This window comes from Gekko japonicus, unplaced genomic scaffold, assembly GCF_001447785.1.
Source record: "Gekko japonicus isolate JY-2015 unplaced genomic scaffold, Gekko_japonicus_V1.1 scaffold243, whole genome shotgun sequence".
Lineage (NCBI taxonomy): Eukaryota > Metazoa > Chordata > Lepidosauria > Squamata > Gekkonidae > Gekko > Gekko japonicus.
The window spans coordinates 350,436-357,951 of NW_015168053.1; positions in this window are offsets into that span (position 1 = coordinate 350,436).

Consider the following 7,516-nt stretch of genomic DNA (forward strand, 5'->3'; position numbering starts at 1 on the left):
TCAGTTGCTGGGGTGCTTTGGCCTCCATGTCTTGTCATAAGGTTTTCTAGGGGCATTTGGGTGGCTACTGAAGGAAACAAAGAGGCTGCAGTCGATGGACCTTCGGTCTGATCCAGCAGGGCTCTTCTTTATGTCAAGATTGTCACCTTTTTCAGGTACAGAACCCAGGTGCCTTTAACAGTCAGTCGGCGCCGCTTTTCCCAGCAAGCAGGTTAAGTGATGGGGAGTGTTACTCCTGTCAAACGTACGCCTGCATGCAGGAGGTGACAAGTTGAATCCATGATATCATCTGTGAGAGGACACCAGGAAGCAGCTGGGCAGGGACAGATTTCCACCTGAAGGTCAAAGCATATGCTACGTAAGAGATCCGTGACTGGATCTCCCAGCATGTTGAACCTATGAAGATGTCTTCTATTGAGTTAGACCACTGGTCTTTCAAGGTCAGTATTGTCTATTCTGATGCGAAGGGAACAAAGAGGCTGCAGTCGATGGACCTTCGGTCTGATCCAGCAGGGCTCTTCTTTATGTCAAGATTGTCACCTTTTTCAGGTACAGAACCCAGGTGCCTTTAACAGTCAGTCGGCGCCGCTTTTCCCAGCAAGCAGGTTAAGTGATGGGGAGTGTTACTCCTGTCAAACGTACGCCTGCATGCAGGAGGTGACAAGTTGAATCCATGATATCATCTGTGAGAGGACACCAGGAAGCAGCTGGGCAGGGACAGATTTCCACCTGAAGGTCAAAGCATATGCTACGTAAGAGATCCGTGACTGGATCTCCCAGCATGTTGAACCTATGAAGATGTCTTCTATTGAGTTAGACCACTGGTCTTTCAAGGTCAGTATTGTCTATTCTGATGGCAGGGCTCTTTTTGTAGAAAAAGCCCAGCAGGAACTCATTAGCATAATAGGCCACACCCAACAGCAGGAACTCATTAGCATATCGGGCCACACCCCTGAATGCACAGCTCATTAGCACATTAGGCCGCACCCCCCATGTTACCAGAAGTGTGGTCATCCAGCCACACCCTCCTTTTGCTTCTTATTCTGTTTACCTTGTTTGTTGTCAAAACCCAGGGCCTTTTTTTGTAGCAGGAACTCCTTTGCATGTTAGGCCACACACCCCTAAAGTAGCCAATCCTAATGCGTTCCTGCTGTTGGGTGTGGCCTATTATGCTAATGAGTCCCTGCTGGGCGTGGCCAACTCGGAAGCCAGCCGGAACTCTGTTCCTGTGTGTTCCTGCCCCAAAATAGCCCTGCTGGTGGGTAGCCACTCTCTGTTTTCTTTCATGCTAAAAAGCAGTGAGGGGAGGGGGGATTTGGATCAGGGCTTCAGTGCTGACACAAGGGAATTTAGCCCTTTCCCACCTATGCTATTTCCCCTGTGGAAATGGGGAGGGGTTTTTTGTCTCTGAGCTGCTATTGACATAACGGGACCATCTATTACATTAGAGAGCTCGGCCCACATGTGCCTTAAGCACTGCAGCCCCAATCCAAACGGCCCCTTTCCCATGGCTGCATTTAATGCTGAAGAAAACAATCAGAGATTTTAGTACAAATTTCCCACCTAATGTGTCATTTCACCCTGGAGAGTTGCTACCAGTTGGAATTGCCAGTTTTGGGCTAAGATGGTAAACAAACACCTGACTCCGTATAAAGCAGCATTTTATTTTATATAAAGGCGCAAAGTCCCCGAGAGTGCTGCCCTGTATGGAGCGGGTTATTGGCGTGAGGGTGGTTTTGCTGTATAGAGTAGCAGAGTTTTCCCCATGCTGAGCCTTTCCTAGCTCTGTAAATGGAAGAAAGATCTGTACCGAGAAATGCTGAACTCCACCTGTCTTAGCACGAAACAAACAAACATATATAAATTAATACCTGAAGATGGATAGTCACACACTTCTGCATATGATCTACAGCCTCTATGAAGGTAAAGGTAAAGGTTCCCTTGCTCGAAAGCCAGTTGAATCCGACTCTAGGGTTGCGGTGCTCATCTCCGTTTCAAAGCCGGAGAGCCAGCGCTGTCCGAAGATGTTACGTGGTCATGTGGCCGGCATGACTAAGGCGCACGGAACGGTGTTACCTTCCCACCAAAGTGGTACCTATTTATCTACTTGCAATTTCTTGCTTTCGAACTGCTAGGCTGGCAGGAGCTGGAACTAGAGATGGGAGCTCACTCCGTCATGCGACACACCCAGGTCTCGAACTGCTGAACTACTGACCTTCCACAGCCTGCAGTTCAGTGACTTAACCACTTGAGCCACTGCAGCTCCGCCTCTATGAAAGGGAACCCCAAAACAGCATCTCTTCTGGGTCTAATCGGTCTGTCTGATCTGTCAATCCCCCTCCAGCCTGTATAGATCAGTTTTACTGGACTGATGCCCCACCTACAGCCAAAACCCCTTCAAGAATACAGTTTTCCTGCTTCTACATGACACCATAATATCTATTCCCCTTGAACATTAAAATACATTGCCGATCACTAACTGCACACTGATCAAAAGGGGGGGGGAATAAAACACACAGGATAGCAGCCTGAGGTGGACTTCCTTGGGTTGCCACATTTTGAACTGGGAATTGAAACCGTGCTTTTAACTTCAGTTCAAAATAACTGGGGGGAAATAAACTTAAATTACTGGGAAATAGTGCTATAATCTCACACGTGTTTCCTCCAGCAGGGCAAATGGATTCAAGAGACCATTAGAGGTCCAAACACCAGAATTGGGGCTGTTAACCCATCTGCCACCGCTGCTGTGCCACGGCCACAATCCAAATCAGATGCAGACACATAGATACACAAATACATTTTGGTTGCTATTTACCAAGAACACATCAGAGAGCCACAGAGCCATACTAAGCAGCGTTGATACCCTTCTAAGCCTACTGGCTCTGCTTAGGATGGCTCGGAAGTGTGCTTGCACACAAAAGCTTATACCGTGAATAAAATGTTGTTCTTCCATCCACAGACATTCAGGCACCTTGCCTTGTTTAACCCCCCCCCTTCACAAGCACAATGCACAGACAGCCATACAAATACCTATCAAACCTGCACTTGTGCCCTGCCAACAGCTCCCTTCCCAGTGTCCACTTTTACACTTCTCCATTCCAACATCCCTTACAAAAATCCTCCCTCCGTCTTTCAAGACCCCCCCCCTAAGGCACGTTGCCCCCTACTTACTTCAAAAGAAGGTCCTGAAATGTGGTTTATTTTTTATTTGTCCATTCCTCCTGGGCCTCGGGCCCCCGTGACAATTCTGGTTTCAGTCCTGCTCCTCACGCACGGTGTTCTTGAGCTCAGCGTGTCTCTGTCGCTGCCAGTCTGGTTGGGGATCCTGAATTTGATTCCCCCCCCCACTCCATCCCGCCCCATTTCAATGTCAGTCACTGCTGGGACACGGATGATGAAATGATAAGGAGGGCCATTAGGGAGTTCCTGTACCTTTTGAGGCACCAGAGAAACACAATATGGCTTGTGTACACACACACACACATTGTGTACCCTAGGTTCACACCCAGCCAAACTGAAAGGGCTGTAAATAAAGTGGCAGCTTCCACTCGGTCGCTTGTAATGCACATAATATATGTATTGGTGTGCGTACAATGTACATTGTTTTACAATGTACATTGAGAGCCAGCTTGGTGTAGTGGTTAAGAGCGGCAGACTTTAATCTGGAGAACTGGGTTTGATTCTCCTCTCCTCCTCCACATGACGCCAGCTGGGTGACCTTGGGCCAGTCACAGTTCTCTCAGAGCTCTCTCAGCCCCACCTGCCTCACAGGGTGTCTGTTGTGGGGAGAGGAAGGGAAGGCTATTGTAAGCCATTCTGAGACTCCTTTGGGTAGTGAAAAGCAGGGTATAAAATCAACTGTTCTTCAATATGTGCCCAGGGAACACTATTTTCAAATCCCCACCTACAGTTGCCTGCCTCCAGGTGGGGCCTGGAGATCTCCCAGAATTAAAACTGATATCCAGCCTACGGAGATCAGTTCCCATTGAGAAAAATGGCTGCTGTGGATGGTGGACTCTATGGCATTAAACCCATAGGGTCAGTCACAAGCTCTGGCACAGCTGTCCTTGAAAAAGAGCCATTTGTGTCAGAGCTCTCTCAGCCCCACCCACCTCACAGGGTGTCTGTTGTGGGGAGGGGAAGGGAAAGGAGTTTGTAAGCCGCTCTGAGACACCTTTGGGTAGTAAAGGGCGAGGTATAAATCCAATCTCTTCTTCTTCTTCTACCCTGGGTTACACACAGTGTCTCTCAGCCTAATCCCCTCACAGGGTTGTTGTTAGGGTAATGGGGATATTATTATGCCCTTGAGGAAAAGTGTATTAAAATATTATATATAAATATTGCAGACATATATACTTAAAGGGCAGACGTTTCAAACAATATTCCCCACATGTCTTCATATACACAAAAAATTATAGCGATGACTTCTAGTTTAGATGTTTTTTGTACAGATACCTTTTAAAATCTGAAGACATTCCCTTATTCACAGTATTACAGAAGTGGTCACTGGTGGACTTGCCCTAAGATCACAACCTTCAGTTTTAGAACAAGGCTTACCAGCGAGTGTACAAGATGTTTTCATTGCACTTCACAGTACAGTTGTTTTAAGCTGTTCCTCACACTGGAACTGCTTTATCCCAGAAGTATTACAGATATAAAAGGGGGTTAGACACATTCAAGGTCCTTCAGTGGCTACTGGAATCTCCAAGTTCAGAGGCAGTATAGTTCTGAATAGCACTTTCCCCCAGAACAGTAAAGGCAAAGGTAGACTGTCCAGGGCATCTGATTTGGCCACGGTGAGAAACAGGATGCTGGATTAAATAAACCCTGGGTTTGATCCTCCTACAGGGCTCTTCTTATGTTAATTCCATAAATGATGCTAGTCCTCAAAAAACCTGTGCAGGGCTAGCATCAACATACCCTGCGGTGGGGCAGCTGGCAGGGCCATGCCCCAGTGCCACTGACCACACCCTTCCCCCACCCACTGGCTTCCAAGCATTCTGCTACTCATGCTCCCAGCAGTACATACTACCCAGCATCCTCAGGGAATGGGCATATGGGTGGTGCTGGCATCTGGCCCTATGAGTGCAGGTGGTGAGAGGGCTCCTGAGGGGGCGGGGGAAGGCTGCAGAGGCATTTGGGTAAGGAAGGAAGGAAGAAGAAAAAGAAGAAGAGGAGGAGGAGGAGATTGGATTTATAGCCCGCCCTTCACTACCCAAGGGAGTCTCAGAGTGGTTTACAGTGTCCTTTCCCTTCCCCTCCCCACAACAGACACCCTGTGAGGTAGGTGGGGTTGAGAGAGCTCTGACAGAAACTGCTCTTTTTCAAGAACAGCTCTTATCAGAACTATGGCTTGCCCAAGGTCATCCAGCAGGTGCAAGTGGAGGAGAAGGCATGGGGGGGTAGGCAGAGGAAGAGGAGAAGAGATTGGATTTATACCCTACCCTTCACTCAGAGTCTCAGAGCGGCTTATGATCACCTTCCCTTCCTCTCCCCACAAGCACCCTGAGAGGTAGGTAGGGCTGATAGAGCTTGGGGAGAACTGTGACTAACCCCAAGGTCACCCAGCTGGCTTCATGTGGAGGAGTGCAGAATCAAACCCGGTTCTCCGGATTAAAGTCTGCTGCTCTTAACCACTACACCTAACTGGGTCTCTACAGAGGAGAGGAAGGAGCCCCTGGGCACTCTCTGCCCAGGGCCTCCCGAAATCTGGAGCTAGTCCTGTACCTGTGATTGTCATCTCTATCCTACTGACAGCCTACAATGGAACAGGAAGGTCAGCTGACTCTTTTCCAGTTGATAAAAAGTTTCCCAACCTCTTTGCTTGGAAGTGGTTCTGATCTGCAGGGCTCTTTTTGTAGAAAAAGCCCAGTAGGAACTCATTAGCATAATAGGCCACACCCAACAGCAAACTCATTAGCATATTAGGCCACACCCCTGACAGCAGAGCTCATTAGCACATTAGGCCACACCCCCATGTTACCAGAAGTGTGGTCATCCAGCCACACCCACCTTTTGCTTCTTATTCTGTTTACCTTGTTTGTGGTCAAAACCCAGGGCCTTTTTGTAGCAGGAACTCCTTCTCACGTTAGGCCACACCCCCCTAATGTAGCCAATCCTAATGAGTTCCTGCTGTTGGGTGTGGCCTATTATGCTAATGAGTTCCTGCTGGGCGTGGCCAACTTGGGAACCAGCCGGAACTCCGTTCCTGTGCGTTCCTGCCCAAAAATAGCCCTGCTGATCAGGCAGCTGTTAGCAATCCTCTTCTCTGCCAGTTGCCTTTATACCAGTATGGAGTTTCTAAACAAACAGACGCTGGTGAGGCCTACTTGGAAGCCATGCCATATCCTCAAATCCAAGAGCCCATATTCCTAAAACTAAATTTTGGGAGCATGAGCACAGCTAGGGTATTTCTACCAGAATGAGGGCTACCACCATATAAAGATTGGGGCCCCCACCTAAGGTTTCCAACCTCCAGGAAGGGGCCTGGAGGTCCCCTGGAATTACAACTGATCTCCAGCCTACAGAGCTCAGTTCCCCTGGGGAAAATGGCTACTTTGGGGGGATAGGCTGAATGGCATTACACACCACTGAGGCCCAGCCCCTCGCCTCCCCAAACTCTGTCCTCCTCCCTAGACTCCATCCCCAAATCTCCAGTAACTTCCGAACCTGGAGTTGGCAACTGTAGTAGCCCAGCCTCCCCCCACACCTGATTCAGCATGACCATCCTATGAAAATAAAGCACATGCCTTGGTTTTAGAATGAATGGGCTAAATAGTCGATCCTTTCTGTATGCACTGTATATACATGATTTTTCAGAAATGCAGTTCCTCACATTTATATCCCATCCTTTCTCCAAGGGGTTTCAGGACAGTGTAGATGGTTTCTCTCCCACACCTTTGCGTTTTATCTCCACAGGTAGGTCAGACAGGTCAGGCTGAGAGAGGAGAGAGAGAGTAACTGGCCCGACATGACCTTTCTGCCTTCGCACAACCTCAATCAAAGGCCCATGGGACTCATGGCCGCAAGCGGTGGCACTTTCCCCAGCTCCCTGGGCCCACATGGCAATTGGGCCCCCTCAGAATCCTGCCCCTCCTTCTGGATGTTGCTCATCAGAACTTGCCCCAGAATTCTCCTCAACAGTCAGAGACAAGTCTGAAAAGCCACTGTTGTCGCCTCAAGGATCCAGCGTTCTACCCATCAAAGGCCAAACAGTCTTAAGTCTTAAGAGAGGTTACAGTCACTCATGCTTGGCAGGAGAATTCTCCACCGTGGAATCCTTTCATGCGCCATTCCTTTACTCTCCTCTATTCAGTGGAGGCAAAATTTTGGGGGGGTGATCTCTTCTACACACAAAGAGAGAGAACAACTGAATCCTGATAGATTACTTTTGACACTAATACTGCTTTACTGACAGATCTGGATGGACAAAGCGGATTGAGCATATGGCGGAGGGCAGTGAGGGACAGCCAAATTAGCAGTAGCCCGTTGCAATTAGCTATCAGAGTGGGTGTCA